This window comes from Pleurodeles waltl, chromosome 6 (assembly GCF_031143425.1).
Source record: "Pleurodeles waltl isolate 20211129_DDA chromosome 6, aPleWal1.hap1.20221129, whole genome shotgun sequence".
In the NCBI taxonomy this organism is placed as follows: domain Eukaryota; kingdom Metazoa; phylum Chordata; class Amphibia; order Caudata; family Salamandridae; genus Pleurodeles; species Pleurodeles waltl.
This window is the reverse complement of record NC_090445.1, coordinates 626,441,668-626,467,632: the sequence shown is the minus strand read 5'-3', so window position 1 is coordinate 626,467,632 and position 25,965 is coordinate 626,441,668. Positions and strand designations below refer to the sequence as shown.

General features: G+C 44.3%; 1 protein-coding gene and 1 long non-coding RNA gene across 3 annotated transcripts in view; one reads left to right on the top strand and one right to left on the bottom strand.

Moving 5' to 3' along the window:
- LOC138300081 (uncharacterized) overlaps window positions 1–18,497 on the bottom strand; it is a 102,087-nt gene extending 83,590 nt beyond the window's left edge. Inside the window, exon 1 of the long non-coding RNA XR_011204872.1 lies at window positions 18,133–18,497. This is a non-coding gene — a long non-coding RNA (uncharacterized lncRNA). The remainder of the gene's footprint in view (window positions 1–18,132) is intronic.
- LOC138300080 (uncharacterized) overlaps window positions 17,195–25,965 on the top strand; it is a 117,040-nt gene continuing 108,269 nt past the window's right edge. The window contains exon 1 of one of the 2 annotated variants that reach the window (XM_069238958.1): window positions 17,195–17,317. The gene's annotated coding sequence lies outside the window, so the exon portion shown is untranslated. Of the gene's footprint in view, window positions 17,603–25,965 lie in introns of both variants that reach the window. The other variant, XM_069238957.1, reaches the window with a different exon arrangement.

The window sequence follows — 25,965 nt, the reverse complement described above, 5'->3', positions numbered from 1 at the left end:
GATAAACCCCGACCTGAAGGGGGGGGGCAGTTTGCCCAATCACCCCCCCTGGTGTGATTTCAAGGGGTACTCTCCCTGAGGGGTGGGTGCAGAACCCTGACAGTAAGGGAAGGGGAGAGAAAGACTCACCCCTGACCCCAGAGCAATCTAAGGGTACAGACCCTGGATTGGAAGGCCAGGTTCAGGGTGTCTCCCCTGACCTGAAGGAAGGGGCTACTGCTAACAGTGCCCCTACCATGTTGTCTTCTGGGGGGGCCACTCCTAGTTGGGTGGTTCAGGACCCCAGAAGAGAGGGCAGGGGGAGGGAAGCCTCACCCCTGGCCCTGGTCCAACCTGAAGGGACAGACCCCAGGTTGGAGGATCAGTTGCAGGTTAACATCCCTGCACTGGTGGAAGAATTGTGCAGGACTGCTTCTACAAGCACCCTGACATTTTTTTTACTCTGGGGGTGCCGCTCCTGGAGTGAGGGTACAGAGCCCCAGAGGGGAGGACCAGGGTCAGGTTATCTTCTCTGACCTGGTGGAAGGTAGAGTGGTCAAAGGATGTCAGGCACCTGGGGCTACCGCCCTCCACTCTCCACAGTCACAGTGGTTGGAGAGGCCTGAGGTCAGGCTCTTATCCCTGACAGTTGTCAGGGGTCACTGTGGCTTGCTGTCCTGGTGGACAGAGCTGCCCCTGGGGCGGGAACGAGAGTCACACCCCAGGGGTGGAGTGGGCAACACCACTGTGTTGGCCCTGGTGGTACTATCTGCCCATTGCAATACATCTGTGAGCAAAGTAAAGTTAGGCGCTGCTCAGATGGTGTCTGCTGATGTGGAGAAGGGTTCCCCATGGGTTAGCTTAGTGGGCCCTGAGAGTATGGACAGAGGGATCCAACTGGAGTCAGGAAGGCGTAGAACTGGAACATGCCCCTGCTGTTGTGGGGCTGGGTCCTTGTTCTATCGCCCCAATCAGGGAAGTACATCAAGGTATTGATTGTTCTCCCCTGGCTTTAGGCTGGTACGGGGTCGTGTTGGACTTTTGCTTATGCAGGGTCATCCCCAGTCTTTTCGCCTCCTGCCTCCTATTTTTTTCTGGCCTGTTGCTGTTGGCTTTTCAACTCTGAGCACTTTACCACTGCTAACAAGTGCTAAAGTGCATGTGCTCTCCGTGTAAATTGTATGTAATTGGTTTATCCATGATTGGCATATTTGATTTACTAGTAAGTCCCTAGTAAGGTGCACTAGAGGTGCCAGGGCCTGTAAATCAAATGCTACTAGTGGGCCTGCAGCACTGGTTGTGCCACCCACATAAGTAGCTCTGTAATCATGTCTCAGACCTGCCATTGCAGTGTCTGTGTGCGCAGTTTTAACTGTAAATTCGACTTGGCAAGTGTACCCACTTGCCAGGCCTAAACCCTCCCTTTTCATACATATAAGGCACCCTTAAGGTAGCCCCAAGGGCAGGGTGCAGTGTATGGATAAGGTAGGACATATAGTAATGTGGTTTATATGTCCTGACAGTGAAATTCTGCCAACTTCGTTTTTCACTGTTGCAAGGCCTCTCTCTCTCATAGGATAATATGGGGGCTACCTTTAAATATGATTAAAGCGTAGATTCCCCTAGAGAGTAGATGGACATGTGGAGTTTGGGGTCCCTGAACTCACAATTGAAAAATACATCTTTTAGTAAAGTTGATTTTGAGATTGTGCGTTTGAAAATGCCACTTTTAGAAAGTGAGCATTTCTTGCTTAAACCATTTTGTGACTCTGCCTTGTTTGTGGATTCCCTGTCTGGGTCAGTTTGACAGTTGGGTTGTTTTTCTCCTCGCACTAGATGGTGACACAAAGGGGGCTGGGGTGTAACCTGCATTTCCTGATTAGCCATCTCTGCTAGGAGGGAGGGGTGGAGTGGTCACTCTCATCTGAAAGGACTGTGCCTGCCTCTGACAATGCCGGCTCCAACCCCCTGGTGTGTGTCTGAGGCCTTGCCTGGGGAAGACAGGATTTCACAAGTAGGTGTGAGTCCCCTTTGAAGAAAGGTGATTTCAAAGACTAAAATGGGTATAAGAAGGGCACTCAAATCTACAGACTTTAGAAACACTTCTGGAACCAAGAGGAACCTCTGCCTGGAGAAGAGCTGATAGCTGAGGAAGAAGTGCTGCCCTGCCTGTGACTGCGCTTTGTGGAGCTTTCCTGCAGTGCTGCTTCTGCCAGAGTAAGAGGGCAAAGACTGGACTGTGTGTGCCTTCCATCTTGAGAAGAAATCTCCAAGGGCTTGAGTTAGAGCTTGCCTCCTGTTGTTCGAAGTCTCAGGGACAGCAAAGACTTCTCTCTGCCAGCACCTGGAGTATCTGGAGAGACTCCTGCTCTGACAAGTGGTGCCCTATCCAGTCCCTGGGCCCTTGAAAGGAAAGCTGGTGGAAATCCAAGGAAATCGACTTCGTACGACTCCAGACCGACGCCGCTGCTGAATCCGGTGACGCCGCCTGCACCCGACGCCGTAACCTTCACTGGAACGCGACGCTCTTCGCAGGCCCGACGCCGCTGCAGCCCCGCTGCAGCCCCGCTGAAGTCCGCGACTCCGTGGAAGTCGCCGCACCACGTCGTGACCGACGCCGCTCGAATCGCGTGGATTCAAAGTTTCGCACAGACGCCGCGATCCCCGACTTCGCGCATCGGCTTGTTTTCACTCTTCACCAAAGGTACTGTACTTGGGGGTCTACACGACTCCGTGTCCGGCGCCGCTGGTGTCGGCTTGTTGGGAACGACTCCGTCACGACGCCGTGTTAACATCGCATCGAAGCATTTTTGTCTCTAAGCGCTATTTTTTAGTTTAATGTTTAAAAATTCATAACTTGACTTGTGTATGTCGGATTTTTGTCGTTTTGGTCTTGTTTTGTTTAGATAAATATTTCCTATTTTTCTAAACTGGTTTTGTGTAATTTCGTAGTGTTTTCATTAATTTACTGTGTGTGTTGGTACAAATACTTTACACCTAGCGCTCTGAAGTTAAGCCTACTGCTCTGCCAAGCTACCAAGGGGGTAAGCAGGGGTTAGCTGAGGGTGATTCTCTGTTACCCTGACTAGAGTGAGGGTCCTTGCTTGAACAGGGGGTAACCTGACTGTCAACCAAAGACCCCATTTCTAACAAGAATGTAATGTCTAATGCCACGTTAAAGCCAATAGGCAGCTAAACTGAATACAGAATGTAATGTGCTCCTGATGAACATTGAAGAACTAATATGCGCAGTGGTGAAACACAGTCATTGGTCAAACACAATTAATAGCATAACATCTCCACCCTATGACCAAAGACTTTTGTTTACATACCTCTTATTTCAATCAAAAATAAAAAACAAAAACAAGAACAAAAAAACATTATAAGCAAATCAGATTTGAATGATAAAAGCAATCACTGTAAAGCAATGGAAGTGGATTAACATATTGATCTCATAACCTTTCAAATCAGATACATCTACAATGAAAATACTGAATCTTATATACTCTGATTAGGATAATAACTGATTGAATAGTGTCTCTAAAAGTTGATGTAGCATGAGTTCTACTCATGTAAAGGTACACGGTCCATCTGAAAGGTTTGCTGGAATGTAAGTGAAAGTCAGGGTTCCACACGAAAAAACACAAACAGTTAACTGGCAAAATTGCTTAGTTCCAGTGGAAGAATGTAATCAAACAAGTTGACAAACTTTATATTGATCCCATGTAGAACTTGAACTGAAGGCACCAGTTGCGCAAAATGGATCCATGGGGTTTATACTTTAATCAATCAGGTTCAGGTTGGGGGGGCGGTCCCTCCCCCAACCCCACATGCAAACACCTGAAGGGAGACCACACAGCACACTCATGGTCAGTGGTGAGTCGTGGTAGGATCTGCAAAAGAAAAAAGTATGACTTTTCTTGCAAATAACATTTGTCACCTGAAATGTGCCCTTCTTCTTCCTTTCCCGGTTTTACAATCAGCGGGACGTTTTTGGGGCTCTTTGTTATAATTTCTGCAGGTTCTGGAAGGTCATTTGGGGATTCAACCCACACCTTAGCACTGAGGTTTTTATCTGCTGCACCACAGCTTCCCTTTCCTTGCACTGTCAGAAGGGCTGGGGCAGACTCCTTCTTTACCAAACCTCCATTCACTGCACTTATGACAAGTTGGGCAATTCTGTCTCCAATCTGTATGAATGAATCAGATTCTCTTCTAGTTATCAGCATAATTTTGATTTCTCCTTGGTACTCTGCAGCAATCACTCCCCCTAAAACCTGTTCAATTTGTCATATCTGTCCTGGTAACTTTCCTCTCCCCAACTGATCTTTGACTGTTTGTGGAACAGATCTCTGTTGTGTGTGCTGACAAATAGGACATTGCAAAATCACAGTTTTTATCAAATCTAGGGAAATGTGCATCTCTCTAATCTTTGCCCACCTGTAAGTGGCTTTTTCTCCCAGATGTCCACATTTCTGGAGCACCCACTTAGCCATCCCCACCAAGTCAGAATTCTGGGGTACACTTCTGTCGCAGAATTTTTCTCTTTAACATCTGCAAGGGAATTGAACCAGTTATGTACAAGCCATGTGGAAAACCAAACGGCTAATCCATTGGCAGTGAACCAAGAATCAGTGTAAAAATGACACATCTCAAGCAGCTCTTGCTTTAAAGTCTGACACACATTGTACAACTCTGTATATTGGTTACTTTTTCCTTCTCCTGTAGTAGACAACAACTTTTCAATAACTGAATTGTATGACACTGCTTTCCATTGTCTTTTAGTACTCATGCATTTCAATGTATCATTAGTCAAACAAACACATTTTTTATCCTCAGGGGACAAGAATTCAAATGGTGCACTCAATTTCACTGGTGACTCTTTTACCTGTGGTACTCCCTGCACCCTCTCCTCATCCTGTAAAGAGGCTTTTGACACCTGTTCATGTAGGGTTGCAGTGATTTGAGCCCTGTTTTATATGTACCAGATCCAGTATATGATACTAGCCTCCTGTGCCTGTCCTATACTGTGAGATTTAGGTGAACTCATCACCCACTGCATGATTGATATTTCAGGTTTCAGAATTACATTATCATTTAATGTCATTTGCTCAGTATTCACTAGAGGCCAATAACAAGTCAAAAGCTGTTTTTCAAAAGGAGTACAGTGCTCCACAAAGACATATAGGGGGTTATTCCAACCTTGGAGGAAGTGGTAATCCGTCCCAAAAGTGACGGTAAAGTGACGGATATACCATCAGCCGTATTACGAGTCCATTATTTCCTATGGAACTCGTAATACGGCTGGTGGTAAATCCGTTACATTTGGGACGGATTACCACCTCCTCCAAAGTTGGAATAACCCCCATAGTTTTCTAATCCAAAGTTCCAGGGGCACTCTTGTCCTCACCTGTCTGTGCCACATAGTCAAGGTGGCAAATTGTTCCTGGTTTACATGTAAATCAATGTTTCCCTCTTGCACTGCGCACAAATCTAAAGTCTGTTGACTCAGATGAGGGCTATACTGTTTCCAAAAATCAAACAAGCTTGTGAAACTCGGTGTCTCTTGCTTAGTGCAAATAGTAAGAAACTCTAAAATCTTTTGTTTTACCTGTGACAACATCTCTATTTTCTGGATTCCACTGAATTCCCAGAAACTGCACATTTTGCAACAGTACTGCTGCCTTGTCTGAATTAATTTTAAACATCGTACTTTGCAAAAGCAGTCTGAATATAACATTCTCAACTTTGTGCTCAGTGTAATCTTTTAAGGAATGCCCTTCAACTGCCAACAGCCGTGGGCTGCTCTGCACATGGTGATCTACGTTCTGTTCAAGAGGCTCACACTGGCCCCCACCTTTTTTAACCTCCTCATTTTTTTATTTTCATGTTCTAACTGCCTACATCTTTCATGCATTTTTCTGTAAGCAGACAAAAGTATCCAAACCCTTCTGTCAAGAACAAAAGGCACATCATTTCTTTCAGAAAGCACATTTTCAAAGTATAAAAACACTTTTGCTTTATCCAAGCATTCATCCCAAGACTCACAAAGTCCTGATAAACAAGAAAACATGTTTCTCACAGCACCATAAGGCAGTTTAACTTCACATGCATTTTCAAACATGGTCTGCCATGCTTCTTTTATTCTCTAAACAACCAAAACAATTACACTTTTAAATAGTGCACTTCCAAGCCCCAATTCGACTCCCAGACTGTCGACTAACGCCAACATTTTTTTGCTTTCCTTCTCTTATCTTATGACCAAGCTGACAAAACTTCTCTGGAATGCACTTCTTAGTTTAAAGACGACTTTTATTATTATTTCACCACGAGGTTCCTGAAAGACGAGATTAGTAGGTTGGAAGCACACGTTTAAAAGTAGTTGCAGCAATGAAAGCAAACTATATCAAAGTACTTCTCAGTTGCAATGTACACAGCAAATACATGTGATTGTATTGTAGCATAACTTCAAAGCAAAGAATAAAAGTCAAAATGTAATCACCGTAGGGCCTATCACTACTTGTCATCTTTCTCCTATCTTCAAGTTGATGACTCCTGTTCAACTGCGAGAAAGAGACTTTCCTCCTAAATGGGAGCCAGGCAGCTGACTTCCGCTCCTGACTGAAGTCCTGGAGAATCTCCCCTTGCTGCTGCCCAGGGCCACCGTTAAAAGCAAAAATGCTGGCTCAGTGTGGGAACCGAACAAGTCTGGAGAGTGACCAAGTCTCCAAACTTCACTCGTACCCAGGCTGGAGTGAGAGGTAAACACAAAATCTACGCTCTCTTATCAGCTAGGGTTTGGTGTTAATTCAATACGAAAAACACAGCTTGGTCCACCATGTGGAAAAACACAGCTTGGAAAAACACAGCTCATCTGCAATGTCTCAACTGCAATGTCTAACTCCACGTTAAAGCCAATAGGCAGCTAAACTGAATACCATATGTAATGTCTAATGTCATGTTAAAGCCAATAGGCAGCTAAACTGAATACCAAATGTAATGTCTAATGCCACGTTAAAGCCAATAGGCAGATAAAGGGAATACCAAATGTAATGTCTAATGCCACGTTAAAGGCAATAGGCAGCTATACTGAATACAGAATGTAGGGCCAGATGTAGAAAAATCCGATTTTGCGACTTGCAAATTACGAGTCTGAGCGACTCGCAATTTGCAAGTCGCAAAATCAGATGCAGAATGGTGTCTCAGACACCTTCTGCGACTCGCAATGGGGTCGCAAAGACCCACCTCATCAATATTCATGAGGTGGGTCGCATTTTGCGACCCCATAGCGAGTCCCTGCACTTCCAGGGATGGTGGCCTGCTGTAGTCAGCAGACCTCCATGTCTGTGACTGCTTTTTAAATAAAGCTGTTTTTTTTTTTCATTTTGCAGCCTGTTTTCCTTAAAGGAAAACGAGTTGCAAAATGAAAAAAATACTGAAACCATTTGGTTTCATTTTTTCAGAGTAGGCAGTGGTCCATAGGACCCCTTCCCTTTTGCGAATGAGTTACCACCAGTGTGACACTGGTGGTAACTGCGAGTTGATTTGCGACCGCATTCGCGGTCACAAAGCAACTCTGAATTGCGATGCGAGTCGCAAATAGGAAGGGAACACCCCTTCCTATTTGCGAGTCGCATTCACAAATTGCGAGTCGGTACCGACTCGCAATTTGGGAATGAGCATCGCAGGAGGCCGTTTGCATGGCGCAAACTGCGTTTTTCGCAGTTTGCGCCATGCAAACAGCTTGCTACATCTGGCCTGTAATGTCTAATACCACATTAAAGCCAATAGGCAGCTAAACTGAATACAGAATGTAATGTGCTCCTGACGAACATTGAACAACTAATATGCGCAATGGTGAAACACAAAGTCATTGGTCAAACACAATTATTAGCATAACAGCAACTTTAACATCGAACTGGTCAAGGCTAGTTCATGCCTCCAGTCCTTTGCATAGCGCTCTTTATTTCAGCTCTTCATGTGTGTGAGGCCCAGGAAAACTAGGCCTTCAGTTCAGCTAACTTAACACTACAAATTAATGTAAAACATAGGTTATATATCTCATTATGACATATTATTACATTTTTCATATATATGTTCATTATTTCATACAGTTTCAGTTCTATTAGTACACATGGTGATCACACCCCGAGGGCACATTTTCAAAAGTGCAAATTATTTATTTTTTTCTATGACTAATTCCCCTACATTTTTCTCATTAGTAAACACATATATCATTAATAATTTTCTTAATTAGCATATTCGCTTCAACAGGGACATTCTGCTCTGTAATATATAGCATACATTACTTTTACACATCAATTACCTAGGCCGCTAGCCTCTCAGAAGGCACATAGCGCCTCAATATGTGTGTCCTAGGAATCCTGATAGGACAGGTATCAGGGGTTACTAGGCCTTTTGGGATTACATGTTTTGGTGTATCCTACCTAGTTTTCGGATGCTATAAATTCAAATTCTGGGGAAAAACATGCAGGGCAGGACTCAGCATGGGAACACCAATTGTCATATGTCATTTCTGAAAAACGTGTACTCTACATTATTTACCAATCCACAGAATTATTGGGAGTCCTGGTAGTGTCATGGAGAATTTTTTTGGGGCACTAGTAGTGAGGCCCTTTTAGGTAATTTTGCCAGAGAAGAAAGATACGTTTTCTACTTGGCGAAGAACCTTTCTCTGACGCGTCAGGGCAGCAGTTTTAGAACTGCAGCCAGCAAGTATACAATAATGTTCTCTGGATACCTACTTTTGGTCACATTTGTGGGTACTGTAGGTACACCCTGCAAGCCAAATATGAGACACCACTGGTGCCTTTCCTGTATCATTTTATCTTAGCTTTACTCGAAAGTTAAAAAGGCCAAATTGTTGTATCCAATTTTACATCTGCTTTTAGGAAGCTACTGTGGCACCGAATGGCAGAATCAGAGTGCTCTGAGAGATCTAGTGTTAGCAGACCTAATGAAAAATTGGAGGACCACTACAAAGAAGTGTCATTCCGTACAGTCCACATTGCAAACACGTATATTTCTGATAAAGGTTGGCGCTGCATTTTTAAGTGCCATACCTATCAATCATCCATACAGTTTTAAACACTCTATATACGTTACCACCAAAAACCATTGAAGAAACATGTAGAGTTTAACATTGAGCTTTTGTAAAACATTTATGTAAAAAATTCTCTTGTTGCTAACAACACATAAATAAAAATAAATACAATGAATTGCTATGTACATGCAGCTATAATACAATTCAATATAACACATAACAGTGATCCGCAATGGAGTGCTGCATTTATTGCTGGCCATTTCAGTCAGGTGCCTACTTAGGTGATATCTGAATTGTATCAGGGGACATTCGGAGACCAGAGGAAAAGCAGAGGCCAAATCTGATTTAGAACATAAGTGTTTCTGACACAGACCTGCATTTCTGGGGAAGGCAAGCTGCAGGGAAAGGGGTTTCACAGTCTGTGCTATGACCAGGAACCCTCACAAGAGGAAGCAGCCTCTCTTTGAAACAGCTCTTATTTTCTCATCTCATCAGTGGCTCCATAGCTTTTAATAATTGTAGGAATTTCAGGAAATGCATGTGTTCCTTTAGGACCATGTGCCATAGAGTCACTCTGAAGTATTCTAGGCGATTTTGAATGCCTCAGCATAGCACCCTTATCCAGTTGCAGCTCGCGACCGGCAGAAGGGGCAGTGCGGCGCGCTGGGTGGGTTTGGGGATAAAATTAAATTTAAAAAAAAATTTAAAATCACTTATCACAGCCGCTGTTGCCGTCACCGCTCCTCTGGAGGCACAGGCTCCCAGCCTGCCCTGCACGAATCCTGATGCTGCTCAAAGCAGCGCCAGGGTTGGCTGGGAGCACCCAGCCACGGCGCTCCCAGGCAGACTGGGAGCATGTGCAGGCTCTCTCCAGCCCAGCAACAATGGAAAGAGCCCACTGTGCATGTGTGTTTGGCCGGCCCGAGGCAGTCAGCCAAACACACATGCGCTCTTTGGCCCGCCGTTTTAAACAAAACGATAATAAACACAGTTTATTATTGTTTTCTTGAAAAAGTTTGAAGCTGCTGCTGCTAATGAGGGGGCGAGGCTCCTCCGCCCTCATGGAGGAGCCGCCACTGCCCTTATCCTCACTCAGACAACAGCTCTTAGACAGCAGTGCCTAAGCCCCAATTGTTTATGAACAATTAGTAAATTGATCACCTGTAAAGTACTGTTGGAGGCATAATGTCAAGTGGTCTCATTTCTTAAATCAGGCAGGCGCTTCCTTTCTTTCACTTCATTCCAAATATCAAACCCAAGTACAACACCATATGTAACAGTAAGCTAACATCCATTTGAGATTGGCCGGTGCACGGCATTGGCCAACAAAGCAGTCCATGCTGTGTCCCCTAACCTCACAGTTCGAGACAGGGGAACCACAGGGTTTTCACATGTGATGGTTCTGCTTACTTCGCTAGCAGAAACCCATAACCTGGCAGTCCACCTGCCACAAGACTGCCAGTCACAGCGGTGGCAGCTGAGTACAGATCCCGGCACTCCAGGGTGAGGAGTAGGGTCAGTACCAATTTGCTCAAGGCAGTTCTTTGTATAGAGCAGTACAACTGGCAAACAACAATCTGTTGAAAGCCTACCCAAAGCAATTAACAGTTGTTTAAATTATTTACAAAACGTTCTCCCACAAATGTTTGTTTGAGATAGGCCAGCCATACTCAGGGCTTGGTGACTGTCATTGGATTTCCCATCCCACGGCATGCTTCAGTCGCAGACAGGGCTAAATCAATGGCCCTGCCTTGCAGGGATTCACTTTAAGTAGGGGACTCCCTGGATCTCCCAGTACAGCAACAATTTCCATACAAGAGAACAGGGTTCACCACCCCTGCTGACCTGTTGGGCTAGCAGGCCTAGTGTTAGTATCTAAATGACCACTAGAGCACATTATACATCCATAAGCCCTGTTTGTGCTTTATTGTGTGCATTTAGTGCTTTCAACACTTCTCTGAGATGCCCCAAGCATTTACAGTCCTTATCTGTAGTGTGTAAAATTGTCTCAAACTTATGAATAGATACATAAATGTAGCCTTATGATAAGCAAATAATCACAAAATGTGCTTCCTTAGATATCGGTTTCTTTGCTAGGATCAGATTTTTAAAAGTATATAAAAAGATTCATGAAAGTCTATTTATTATTGAATTTAACGAAAAGAGGGAAAACTTAAATTGGATCATTTGTGGACACTGAGTTTGGGGCAGGGCAGGCATCTAACCAAAACTGTCCTACCATGCACATTGGATTTTGTTGCCAAAGCTGCTGCATGAAGTGTGGAGCTGTGAACATTTAAGAATATACTAACAGTACCCTAAACTAGTTAATATCTGTCAAATTCCATGCTAATGCACAAAGTGCATTAAAGGTATAAGCAATTAAAATACATTCAACAGTCAAGTTGGCTCTATCTTTCTAGATTGGATTGACATATTGGCTTAATTTGAGGCCTATATAAATCACTTTTCCTAGACCAATCGCTTGAAAACTACTGAATGGAGTAACACCATATCAAAGAAATGGGCTTCCTTAGGTAAATATATGTTATCATGCTTAATTTTGGGTAAAATAATTTCAGCCAATTTATGCAACTAAATTATTTAAAGCCACTGTATAGGTATAGGTGATATATCTTGTGTTAAATATAGGAACTCTCTAGTCACCACACTTACTAAGTCCTGCCTAAACCCTCTAAAAGCCATCCTCTACTCTGCAGCCAGTCTAGTTTAAAATTCTTAAAGTAATTAATACTAGGCCTTAGCTCACGGCTATAAAACAGCGTATAATACATACAAAGCAATACACCTTAATTCCCCTTCCCCACTTCACACAAACAAATTGAACTGGCTTGTAAAAGACTTATTCTACAAATAAAATCTCAACTATTGCTGAAAACAACTAGGCCCTCATTATTTTATTACTGGGTGTGGTAAATCCTTATCCGCTATTAAAACTACCCCACCTTAAATCCTGGCATGGAATATTTGACTACCCATTATTTTTCGGTCCCACCTGTATTGGATTTTGCACGCTGTAAAACCACAAGTGATTTTACTGCATTCTAATTTACAGGGTGCACACTGAAATGAATAAGAGTGAAACAGGTTCTAGGTTGCTTATATTCCAATTCAGGAAGGACCTGGCTTAGCAGTTCGGGCTAGACTGTTCCCATTGGAGCAGAGTCAAGACTGATGGCTGCCTCCAAATGGAGGTGGCTTGGTGGGCGAAAACTGATGGATTGAAATACGGCCTTGAGTGACAGCGAGTGGCAAAGATTAATTCAAGCACACCATCCATCACCTTGTTGTTGTTTCACTTGTTTGGATCTTTTAGCATAGCCACACGTCTATGCATAACAACACTGTGCAGCATGCAGCATAAAATGATATGTGTTATAAATTGCATTTGTATAGTGCTTACTACCCCTGATGAAGCGTTGAAGCGCTTTATGGTGAGTAGCATGCTACCCAGAGCCTGGTTAGTGGTCAGTGCATTTGGTTATTGGGATTAGTTTTGCATGCTGATTCCACGCATTCACGTCAGTTTCTTTGTGGTAATTGTTGTCATAGATGTGATCATTAGAACGGGGCTAGGTGAGACACAGTTACTAACTGGGATTAATATTGTTATGGTTTCCAAAGAGTGTTAAGGCAAATTGGGCAGATAAGCATGAGATGTTTAGAGTAACTTGTATACAGATGAGAGAGACAGAAGGTACAAAGAAGCAGAGGGAGATTTTAAAAACCATATGTGATGGAAGGTCAGTTTTTCTTGCAGGAGTTTAAGGGTTATACCATGTTGGGAATTTTTGCATGCTATTTGTGGATGTAAACCTGTTGACAGAAACAGTTTCATTCACAGATACTTCTCAGTAAAAAAGAAAACACAGTATGTTATCAAAATGTTTGTAAACATCCACCAAATTAAAAATATAATGAGGCAATTAGTAGACACATTGCAGTAACCATTAGTATATTCATTACCATGTTTGTAACCCATTTAATGTCTCATTTGGATGGCACTGCCCCTTTCATCAGCCTGAACCTGAGGAGCACCCCCCCAAGAACAGACACCATTTCCAGCAGAATGGATGTGTTTGGGGTCACCTACGCTTCTAGCATCCACCTTGCCTCGTAGTGGAGCACACCTGGCCCTAAACAATGATAGTATGACAGTAATCTTATTCACTATCTCTGGTGTGAATGCTAACGCCCACCGCTACTGTAGGGACATTGAAAGCAAGCTTTTAAAAGTCTAAATGTGGGCTCAATTACATTTCTTGTCCTAGTTTGCACCTTATTATAGTAAGCCATTCACATAAAGGATAGCCAGTCACATAAGATAAACCAGGAACGCAGATGTTAAAAATATTGTAGATGTCATACGTAGAAATACTATTTTACTTGAAAAATCAAAAGTTCTTTGTGGCTTCATACTAACAACTGTATTCATTGTATTGTTTGTGGGAGACATCTTATGGCATCTGGCTATTTCCTAAAATCATGGAATTGTATGGTTGAAAGCAGACTCGTTCTAATATTGGACTGTAAAGCAGTCCCTAATGTACCCAATGAGCTGAGGATAGTGACAACATTATGGTGAAAGCTTTTAAGGATACACTCCCTGGACATATTTAAATGATTGAGACACCTCTTGATCATTCTTGAACTTGAACACCGACAGACTAGACAAAAACAGCCACAACAGCAGAGAACTCTTCAGCATCGTCAAAGAGTTCTCCAACCCCAGCGCCAGCGCCAACGCCGTCACGCCCTCACAGGATTTGTGCGAATCCCTCGCCACTTTCTTCCATCGCAAGATCAGCGACCTCCACGACAGCTTCGGACACCAGACCCAACCATACACCACTGAACCCGCTTCCCCGGACATCACCCTCAACAACTGGACCCACATCAACACGGAAGAAACCAAATCCATCATGAACTCTATCCACTCCGGCGCCCCTTCGGACCCCTGCCCGCACTTCATCTTTAACAAAGCCGACGACATCATCGCCCCGCACCTCCAGACCGTCATCAACTCTTCTTTTTCTTCTGCTACCTTCCCCGAATGCTGGAAGCACGCTGAAGTCAACGCCCTACTAAAAAAACCTACGGCTGACCCAAGCGACCTGAAAAACTTCCGCCCCATCTCTCTTCTACCTTTCCCAGCCAAGGTAATAGAAAAGACCGTCAACAAACAGCTGACCACCTTCCTGGAAGACAACAACCTGCTCGACCCTTCACAAACCGGATTCCGAACCAACCACAGCACGGAAACCGCCCTCATCTCAGTCACAGACGACATCAGAACCCTGATGGACAACGGTGAAACAGTCGCCCTCATTCTCCTCGACCTCTCGGCTGCCTTTGACACCGTCTGTCACCGCACCCTAATCACCCGCCTACGCTCCACCGGGATCCAAGGCCAGGCCCTGGACTGGATCGCCTCCTTCCTCGCTAACCGCTCCCAAAGAGTTTACCTCCCTCCGTTTCGCTCAGAACCCACCCAGATCATCTGCGGCGTACCTCAAGGCTCATCGCTCAGCCCGACACTCTTCAATGTCTACATGAGCCCCCTCGCCGACATCGTACGCAAGCACGACATCATCATCACCTCCTACGCCGACGACACCCAACTTGTACTCTCCCTCACCAAGGACCCCGCCAGCGCCAAGACCAACCTACAAGAGGGTATGAAGGACGTCGCAGATTGGATGAGGCTCAGCCGCCTAAAGCTGAACTCTGAAAAAACGGAAGTCCTCATCCTCTGCAACACCCCGTCCGCCTGGGACGACTCCTGGTGGCCCACGGCCCTCGGCACTGCACCGACCCCCGCAGACCACGCCCGCAACCTCGGCTTCATCTTGGACCCTCTTCTCACCATGACCAAGCAAGTCAACGCCGTGTCCTCCGCCTGCTTCCTCACTCTCCGCATGCTCCGTAAGATCTTCCGCTGGATCCCCGCCGACACCAGAAAAACCGTGACCCACGCCCTCGTCACGAGCCGCCTGGACTACGGCAACACCCTCTACGCCGGGACCACAGCCAAACTCCAAAACCGCCTGCAACGCATCCAAAACGCCTCGGCCCGCCTCATCCTCGACGTACCCCGCAACAGCCACATCTCCGCACACCTGAGACACCTGCATTGGCTCCCAGTCAGCAAAAGGATCACCTTCCGTCTTCTCACCCACGCACACAAAGCCCTCCACAACAAGGGACCGGAATACCTCAACAGACGCCTCAGCTTCTACGTCCCCACCCGCCCCCTCCGCTCCGCTGGCCTCGCACTTGCTGCCGTCCCTCGCACCCGCCGCTCCACGGCGGGTGGGAGATCTTTCTCCTTCCTGGCGGCCAAGACCTGGAACTCCCTCCCCACCAGCCTCAGGACCACCCAGGACCACTCCGCTTTCCGGAGACTCCTAAAGACTTGGCTGTTCGAGCAGCGATAACCCCCCCTAGCGCCTTGAGACCCGCACGGGTGAGTAGCGCGCTTTATAAATGTTAATGATTTGATTTGATCTATGCCTATTGGATGCTTGTTCTCTTAGTTGTTCAATCAATCAATCAATCAGGATTTGTAAAGTACAGCTAATCAGCCAAAAGTGTATCAAGGCGCTTGCAGGTCCAGGAGGCTCATTCGAACAGCCAGATCTTGAGGGCCCTTTGGAATTTTCTGAAGAGAGGTGATAGCCCAGAGTTGCGTGGGGAGGCTGCACAAAAAAAGGGGGGGGGGAGCAAGGAGAAAGCAGAGATGGCACCCAAAACAGGGGAAAAAGCAAGGAGAAAGAAGTAAAGAAGAGAGACAAGCAAGAAGAAGGCACACAGCGGGGGAAAGAAGGCAGAAAGCAGTGAGGACAAGGGAAAAGAAAGGAGAAGGCACTCAAAAAACAGGGGGAAAAGCAAGAACATGACAGGAGCAAGATCTATAGAGCAGCACCGGGAGAGTTTGGTCTGATGCTGCACTTATAACTGCAGTTGTAGCTGTAGAACTATTAAATTGCGCTCCTGAAGATGGAAGTGCCACTGCTTTTGCCGTGCTATTGTATTGCAGAATGAAAGCGAGAATATATTGTCGGCACATACATATATGTGCATGCCTGAGATTGGTAAACTTGATTTCGGGTCAGGCCGGTGTGTTTGACTTTCTGGATAAATGTGCTTGTGCTACAACCGTGTTTTTTTTTTAATAATAAACTTACATAAACACAAATATATTCTATTTAATAATTAATTCGTGGTGTCCTCAGACATATTAAACACTGTTTTTTATTGTTAATAAACCTACAAAGCATACAAATGCATAGAATCTACTGACCTTACTATTGTACTGCTGCTCTCTATAAATGTTTAGTCACTGTAAACTAAGTATATATATCTTTCACCTGCCCTAGGGTAATACTGATGCCACCCACAAATGTATATAATTCTCGCTTGCCTGACTAATTTAGTGCTCTTCTACTTGTCGATGTTTCGCAAGTTCTTATTCTATGAAAATTCGCGGTGATAAGGAGAAAAACAGTTGTATGTGGCCTTTTCGCTGACCTGGACCATGAACCAAATCTCGCTTTGAACGGACTGTCAGGCTCATAGGACTCTGAGGCTCATATGCTCTGAGGAACAGGAAGTGCATTTATTATTTTTACTCCGATTCTTTATAAGGTAATGAGCAAAGATGTAAACTGGCGATAGCGGAACCAGGGTAAACAAAATAGTTATAGAACGCTGGACAGGTCAAAGTGCAGTGAGTGAGTCCGGGGCAGCATTAAGTACACAAGTCTTGTTTCACACTCTGACCCGGTGCGCTGTTTTATATGCTGACTGCGTTCGCATCAATGCCATCATTTTAAAGGAGTGCATGCTGTGCATATGGAAAGAACCATTTCGTTGCCGCGCACAATCATCTCCATTCAGCTGTTCGCCTGTTGTTTTATACGGATATAATGCCTTGCGTGAAAAGCTCTCCTCGGGAGAAAAGTCGGGAAACATGAAGCCGACGTTAAGAAATATGAGCATTGGCTAGCTACTGTTCTGTGTGGGAAAGCGGTCTTCCCTTTTCATTACCCTACCCACAGGTGTACCCAGGCCTATTGTTAGTATCCTCTGACTTAATTGGCAAACTCCATTGAAACTTCTGTCGTTTCCATAGAGACATCTCTATGGCTCGCCCGGCTCGCCCAGCCCTCCAGGGAGGGTTATGCTGCGCCTTTGAATAAACAGGAACCTGTTATGTCGGTGTCTGACTGCACCCAGAAGCTGAGCCTGCAGGTAAAAAAAAGTCACGCCGGTTCCCTATTAAGTGCGCTGCCGATAACTCTAATGAAAAAGATTCTTAGAAACTAAGCAAGGAAACGGGGAATGGGTCGACCAATTTAAAGTATCGCTCCGGAGTTGGAACAAATGCCGCCTGGTTATTAGCCCTCGAAGTTGTTTGGCAACAAGGCGTCACGGCTCAACATACCCGGAAGTGCTCGGTGTTGCCCGTGACAGAGCAAGCTCATGGACAGAGTGCTTTTCTAGAAGGTCTGCACGGGTGAGAATTCTGCTAGAAAGGTACAACGTTAAACTTTCTGTTTTCTTTGAAGATGATCCCTGTAATTGAACTAATGCAAGTAAATGTTTGCGTACATATACTTACAATTTTATGACTTCCCAGAGCGCTCTTTCAGAAACAATAATACGCACTTTTGCGTACTATGTTTTATCAGAGGTTGTCGTCTGTCATCGTACTAGTCTAGGAGAATAAAGGAAAGAAGAAGAGGATATCACGCAGTATCTTTCCGGCATAACAGCTCTCTTTATAGGCCAAGAAGTTTTATTTTACTTTATTTCCCCAGGAAAGCGATGTGTGCCACGGAGCGCTAGGTCAAATAGGGCTGCATGTTCTTTTTACATGAAAAACTCCATATAGTTAACATTTAAATGAACATTCCCAATGAACAAACTGAAATGTTACATTTAAATTGGTTATAACAATTGGTTATGTGTAACAGGGCCCTGATGTGCATTATTCCAGCTATTGTTTGCAATAACAGTGCTTAAAAATGGTGTGAGTGCATATTACACAAACAGCCATTACGTACCTTATCTGCTATTTGTTTACTTTGTTCTTGGTTTGCGCCGACAGTGGTTAGTCCGTGGTCGCCTAGCACAGATACCTTGTTGATTAAGTATGATTGGTTCATTGTGCGGGGGACTTTGTCTGGGATGCACAGGTATCTGAACTTAATCCAGTAGATAATGGGAAGTCAGTTGAAGTTAGTGCAGAGTGGGTGTAACATGATCCCAGGGGCTAAAGGCTGTTGCAAGACTTGTGGCTGCATCTTCGACTCCATCACTGCAGGTCAGGTAGCCTTTTCGATACTTTGAAGAATACCGCGAGGGTAGAAAGGTTTGGAGAGTTCTTTCAAAGTGTTTGGGATGGATAAGCGTCAATTTTTTTTGTGTGTGTGTGGCCTGCCTATGTGTGCATCACTACAGAGGGGGTTTGTCTGCCCCACCCCACGCCACATGTTTTGAGGCAGAAGTACATGTTTTGATTGGGCCGACGTTGTGTGCTTCCACAACAGAGTGCTTGCCCCTCAGCTCCAAGCAGCTGTGAACATTTTGTTTATTTATCCAGTTGCATAAGCTTGAGCTTTCAGGGGCACTTGCATGCCTTTGGAATGCCATTTAAATTGTCTTATATACGTAGGTAATTTATGTTGTTTTGTTCTGGCAGCAGCACAGATGAGAGGAGGGCAGTCCATCTACATGGATTTTAAGGCCTGGCCTGACAGTGTTAACATTACCTGACCATCTAACCTGCACCAATTTTATTCTACACTTTATTACTACCACACAAATGCATATCTACTTCACTGCTATTTACTTGTATTGCTTCATATTACCATACAACATGAATTCAAAGTTGGACCTATTAACCCTGGTAATGCCTGTTTGTTCTGATTTCTGACCTTAGTAAGGCCTGACAGCTAACCCACAACGAAGGCTGGTATGAGTTTTTTCAGGTATAATAGCACACTTGTCCTGCACCTGAGCAAATAAAGGTGGTTTGCATGAGAAAGCAGAGTTTCTATTGCACATTGTTCACATGTGCACACAATGAAGATAAAGGGCCTCATCACGAACCTGACGGTCACTAGACCACCAGGTTCACAGATGGCGATCAGACTGCCAACAATTTGGTATTCCGAGTGCCACATTACAACCCTGGCGGACGGGCCACCAGGGAAACACCGTCTGGAGTTACAACCCCCTTCTCCGCCAGCAGTTTCATGGCAGTACAACCTCTGCGAAAACGCTGGTGGAGAACAGGAGCAGGGGGCCACGGGGAGCCCCTGCACTGCCCATGCACTTATAAAAGACCAAATCGTTTTACTGTGCTGTCTTGCCTACCAGCACCATGTAGCCCCTTGGTCCCTACTGCCCTACATATGGCCCATTCTTCCTAACAATTTTATTCTACTTCCTGTTCTTGCTCTAAAGTATTACTCACTCACCTTCCAATATTCTGCTCTCCTCCACCTCCCTTTCTCGCACGTCTGATGGGATCACATGGTGGAAACTTTTCTAAGATTAGCTCACCTGAGAAAGGTTGATCTGCCTCCATGTAATTAAATCTGAAATCCCAAAGGCAGCTTTAATATAGCAAAGTACCTTGACTCGGCAGAGTATCACATAATTATTTATTCACCAAGGAGCTTTGATTCTAGTCTGTTTTTCTGCAAAAGTCTTTTACAAAGAAATATTTTTCTGTCAAAAGGTACATATATTATAGGCCCATTTTACATGTCACTGATGTCATGCAGGTATCTCCTGCAACCTCTTCAGTTAATTGGTGGAAATGTAAACCCAACTACAGTCATCCCATAGACTTTTATAGTTAGTTACATAGCTTTGGATAGAATAAGTACCCGCTCAAAAAGAAAATTATCAGCACACACTTGATTCCCACAAATAATTTCCAAAGACCTGGCATCAAAAATACTGTATTGTGAAATACGGAGCCCTGTCACTTAACATATATGTTGAAAACATATTGCACCAAGGGTTGAAATTAACTTTTGTTTGCTTAAAATGTAATTGCTATTCAAAACATCATCGCAGTCGCTCTAGAAAAGTCAAATTTTCAGTATGAGCATTTTATTAATCCAATTAACTAGCACATGCTTATTTTATCTCAATTGGCAGGACAATCCCAGACTGATTTTGTGGCTCAGTTGTAGTTGCGAATGTATTGTTTACAATACATACCATATACTTAAAGTGGGTTTAGGACAAGCTATTTGCTTGTGATTCGGTAGGTTTGATGTCTGTCCCTGCTCTAGATTAAGAAGCTTTCCTCCCCGTTCTTGTGTTTGCCCCGTCCAGGAGCAATTCGGTTTTAGTGTTCAGATTGAATGGAAACTATTCTTCTATGGCGACTTGAGAGAACTCTATTTCCTTTTACCTGTTTGTACGTCTCTGTTTACTGCCCTTCTTGCTCATTCCATTAACCTTGATGCTCCCTATTCCACTCCTCGTTTTGTGCTTTTTTCAAATTTGTTAAGAGGTCTGACAGCTGCAAAGTCCTCCTTTTTTAGAGCTGTTACACATTTTTTTTCGAGTTTTCATTTATTGTTCTAAACTGGCCATCGGCTGTATTGGAATGTTAAAAGAAAAATACCAAAATGGATGCCGTGTAACACAATGCATTCACATGCACCTACAGCCATCGTAGGTTGGCTTCACACGCACCTATGACTGAGTCATTTTGGAATGACCTTTCTTTAATACATATCCCAAACAAGATGGCTTCCTGTGCATCTGCATGTAGTCCCATGGGTCATGATGCATTTGTGTTCATGCATTCTGATGCATTAGCAGCTATTTTGGATTTTCCTAATGCAAATGTGAACAAGCATTGGTAACGCCGATAGCTCTGCCTTTTACAGGAGAGACCAATTGGCTTTGCCAGTACTTCTTTCAGTTTGAAGACAGAACAAATAAGGTCGTTTTAGTCCCTTTTATGAATGCTTGTTCGTGGCCACAACCTTTGGATTTTGTAGAGGAAGCTAACCACTTTAGATGGCAGCTTGCAAAGATTCTATAAAACACTGACATTTTTCAAAATAGAAGGAAAGGCCTGTTGTCTGACTGGACATCAGGAAAAGCATGTCACATTCTTTACTGACAGTGGAGAAGTGTGACTCCTTCAACAACTGGAAACCCTTGCACCAGCAATGAAGACCAGAAACTCATAGCTTGATAGTGTCCCAGCCTATCCAGACTAAGGTAGTGGAGATCTGATAGAACGATTGATGGTAAAACTATAACATAGTCCCTCAAAAAACCCTTATCTAGTTGTTCAGGGCATTCACTAGGAAAAGGGCGATATTGCAAGTTGGAGTCAACTGGTGTTACATTAGTCTCCACAAGAACACATTTTGGCAAAGCCAATAGGTCTGCCTTTAGTGTGCAACGCATGCTAACTGCACTCGATTTCGTTTAAAATCACGTTACCTAAACCTGTACGTCGTTTTTGTGAGATTAGCCCGTGTTCAAGTATGTAGATGACAAAGGCGTTCATGTGTGGGCAGTAACAATCTTGATTAAGTGGAAGAGCAAATCTTAATTGTGTATGTTAAACTGGATTATAGAATATTTATAACGGTTACAACAAAGTAAAATTGAAATATTTGTAAGAATTATTTGTTTACGTTTATTCTTACCCTTTCCTCCTTTATTCTTTCCTACTCTCTCAGAAGTTAGGTGATTGTCAGAGTGTAAATGGTTATACCAAAGACTTGCACACTTGTCAAACTCTCATGTCAGTGAGACACACATTTTCTAATTTTGTTTTTCAGTTTAGTTTTAGCATACATTTTGTTTTGTGCAACTAGGATTTTTAGCCTGGTAACCGGCAATTAATTCTGCACCTCCATTCGTACTGAAAAAGGACAGCAAAAGGCTATTTCATTTAGTGCAAATGTCATTCTGATTTGTGCTTCGCCTAAGTGTGGAAATACTACATAAGATACTGTTCAATGCATAGGATTCTTGTTTTTCTTACTTAGAAGTGGCAGCAACGTTTTTGAATAAATGATTGAATGAATGAAGGGTTACAAAGCACAACTGTTACACAGCAAGGGTGTCGTGAGCTGAAAGGAGGTGAGGTCAGGAAGAGGCTGAGTTAAATAATGTAAAAACAGCCACGTTTTCAGATGCTTTCTGAAAAGAACTTCTGAGGAATTTTTTTTTGGGTCGAGATGAAGATTATTCCAGATTTTTGCTGCTAAAAGGGCAACAGAGCACACGTCACGCCTTGTTGGAAGGTAACTCAGGGCTTAGACTAGAAATGCCTTTTCAGATCTACGAAAGTATGGCAGTATGGTTGAATAAAAAGTTTTCTAGCAGTCGCTCTAAGAATTTTTCAATTTTATTAAGGACACCGAGGCGAGGATTATGCTTCTCTTTCCATGCTTTATTTTTAACAGCAGCCAATGAAAACCATGGAAAGTAAAAAACGACATGACCCAACACTAGTCATATCACGTGATGAACCATAGAGGAGGAAGCCTATAAAGTGTTGCATCACACCCACCCACTCCTCTTTCTTTGTCCAAAATTCGCAACAGAAAAGTCAAAGTCTTAACATGAAAATGAAAATACTGAAAACAAAAGAACTGGCATCCAACTTGACTGGAAGAAGAACGATATCGGGACAGTCCGAACTACTTCTCATCATTTCCTAGGAAAAGGAAAAAATTCAGGCCATAAAAACTGAATATCATAAGAGATACTTATATCAACTATTCAATAGGGTGGGATAGCACTGAAGTACAGTAACTTGCACATGAACTCAATAAAATAATATGAATCACAATAACCATATATATACAGTGCGGTGGGATAATCCTCGCCTCCGTGTCCTTAATAGACTTGAAAAATTCTTAGCGCAACTGCTAGAAATCTTTTTATTCTATGTCAGGACCGGAGGCTCAGATTATGCTTGTTCAAAGCTGATTCACAACCACAGATGCAATATCAACAATAGGTTTATAATAAAAAGTTTTAAATGTCGAAGGGGAAGACCAATCTGCTGCTTTTAAAATGTCCTTTAAACGAGAACCCAAAGCCAAAGACTTCGAAGCCATAGCTCCTCTGGCAGAATGCGCACCAAACTTAAAAATATCAATGCCTGCTTCACTCAGTAACCAACGCATCTATCTAGCGAGTGTGGCTGAGGAAACAGGATGATATGGCTTAACTAAAGAGATGAGTAACTGACCCCCCATATCAGAACGAAATTCTTCTGTATTCACCTCGTGAGCTCTAAGGCACTGCACCACACAAAGTTTGGTGTTGTCCACAAAACAGGGATAAGAAACGGTCTTCAGATTGCATTTAGTTCTACGCAAAATGGAAAAAGAGACTCCCTCAGGAGAAAAAACTCTCCCAGCCAAATCCAGAGCTCTAACATCTGACACTCTCTTACAAGAGTTTAAACACAACAGCATGGTGAGTTTAGCTGACAACTGTTTCCTAGACAGAAATCTATTAGAAGGCCAGGATTCTAAAAAACGAAGGACAATACTCACATCCCAAAGGGACGAATAACGGGGACGAGGAGGATTAGCCAATCTGATACCCCTCATTAACTTACACACAATTGGAGACTCTCCAATGGGTTTACTCTCCACTGGTAAATGCCCTGCTGAAATAGCAGACCTATAATTATTGATAGAGCAATATGCTAAACCTGACGTCGCAAGGGAGGAAAGGAAATTTAGGACCAGACAGCAACCTGCTGAAGAAGGATCTGCACTCCTAGAACTACACCAAGTACTCCATCGCTTCCAAGCCGAAGCGTATCTTTTGTGAGTACTGGTGGACCAGTAACCCGCAATGAACTTGGAAGACTCTTGCGAAAGACCTGGGATGCTCCATCTTTCCCTGAAAGACGCCAAGCCATCAAGGATAATTGACCCGACAGGATTAATGGATGTAACAAACCCAGAGGGTCCTGGAGGAGATTCTCCCGGAAGGGAAGAAGGATCGGATGATCGCAACTCCACTCCATTGCCACTGGGAACTATGCCTGAGATCTCCAAAGGGGAGTCACCAGAACTAACTCCGCTTGCTGACGTCTGATCTGGGCCAAAACCCTGGGTATCATTATGAAGGGAGGAAACGCATAACTCTGTTCCTGAGACCAGTCCTGGAGAAACTCATCCGTCTGATGCCTCTGGATCTGGTCTCCAACTGAAAAAACGTTTCATCTGCCAGTTGAGGTGAGATGCAAACAGGTCGATTGAAAAGGGACCCCACTTCGCAGAAAGGGTTCTGAAAACTCTGGGATGTAACCTCCAATCGCTGAAGTCTCTCAGATGACGGGAGTTCCAGTCGGCCACCAAGTTGTTGGCCCCAGGAAGGTACTCTGCCACAACTGAAATCCTGTGCTGAAGGCAAAAGTGCCAGAACTCCTTGGCTATCTCCGCTAGGATGCAGGAGTGAGTTCCCCCCAGCTTGTGGACATATCTCACTGCCAAGATATTGTCCATGTGAAGGAGAATACAACAATTCGCTCTGATGGGAGAGAGACTCTTGATTGCAAAAGAGCCGGCTAGGAGTTCCAAGCAATTGATGTGGAGACTCAACTCCGTGTTGGACCATCTGCCTCCCGTGGACACTGAGCCGCACCGGGCTCCCCAGCCCCAGCGATTGGCGTCGGACTCTATCACTACATCCGGGTAAGAGCTGAATATGGCCCTGCCGTTCCAGGCTTCCATATGATCCAGCCACCAATGCATCTCTGCCCGGGACTCCTCTGACAGGGGAACCGGATCTGCATAACGGAGGCCTTTCTGAAGATGAGATATCTTCAAGCGTTGAAGGGCTCAGTAATGCAAAGGACCCGGAAAAATCGGCTGAATCGAAGAAGAAAGCAGGCCTACCATGCGAGCGATCGCCCTCAATGATACAGTCTGTTTGGATAATAGAGATCTCAATTCTCTCTTGATCAAATTAATCTTCCCGGGGAAGAATCAGTAGAGACTGCATCGAGTCTATCTGGAACCCCAGAAAGTCTATCCGACAAGAGGGAACCAGAATGGATTTTTGGGCATTGATTATAAAGCCCAGACTCTGAAGCAGAGACACTGAACATTCCAGATGAGACAACTGCAGTTCTCGATCCTGGGCCATGATCAGGATGTCGTCTAGATAAACTATTAATCTGACCCCTTGGGAGCGAAGGAATTCCACGACTGGGCGCATTACCTTCGTGAAACACCAAGGGGCAGAGGACAGACCAAAGGGGAGAACTTTGTACTCGTAATATTCGGTCTCCCAGCAAAACTGAAGGAACCTCCGATGTGGAAAAATAGGAATGGTCAGGTAGGCGTCCTTCAGATCTAAATGGACTAACCAGTCTCCCTCCTGGAGAACGTCTCTCAGCAAATGGATACCCTCCATTTTGAAATGGCGGTATAGCAAAACATTTTTTACGTCTTTTAAGTTGAGAACTAGGCGGGAGCCGCCACCTTTTTTTGTCTACTAGAAACACTGGGCTGACAAAGCCTGAAGGGTGACGGGAAACCCTGGTAACGGCACCCTTCTTGACTAGAGCTGAAATTTCTGCGGAAATGAGACTGTGTTCTTGAAGGGAAAAATATACCTGCCTGGGAAGGCAATGTTGATACGGGGACTCGTAAAATTCTAGCTTGAACCCTTGCACGGTCTCTAAGACCCAAGTATCCGAAGAAATCAGATGCCAAGTCTCCAAAAAGTTCTGAGTCCTGCCCCCCAACCTTACTTCTGAACTTAAAATCAAGCTCACCTGTGTCTCCCGACTCCTTGGAGAAAGATTGTTGTCCTTTGGATCTCCCCCTGCGGAATCTGCCCCAACCATACCTTGGTCTCGACGGGTAGAA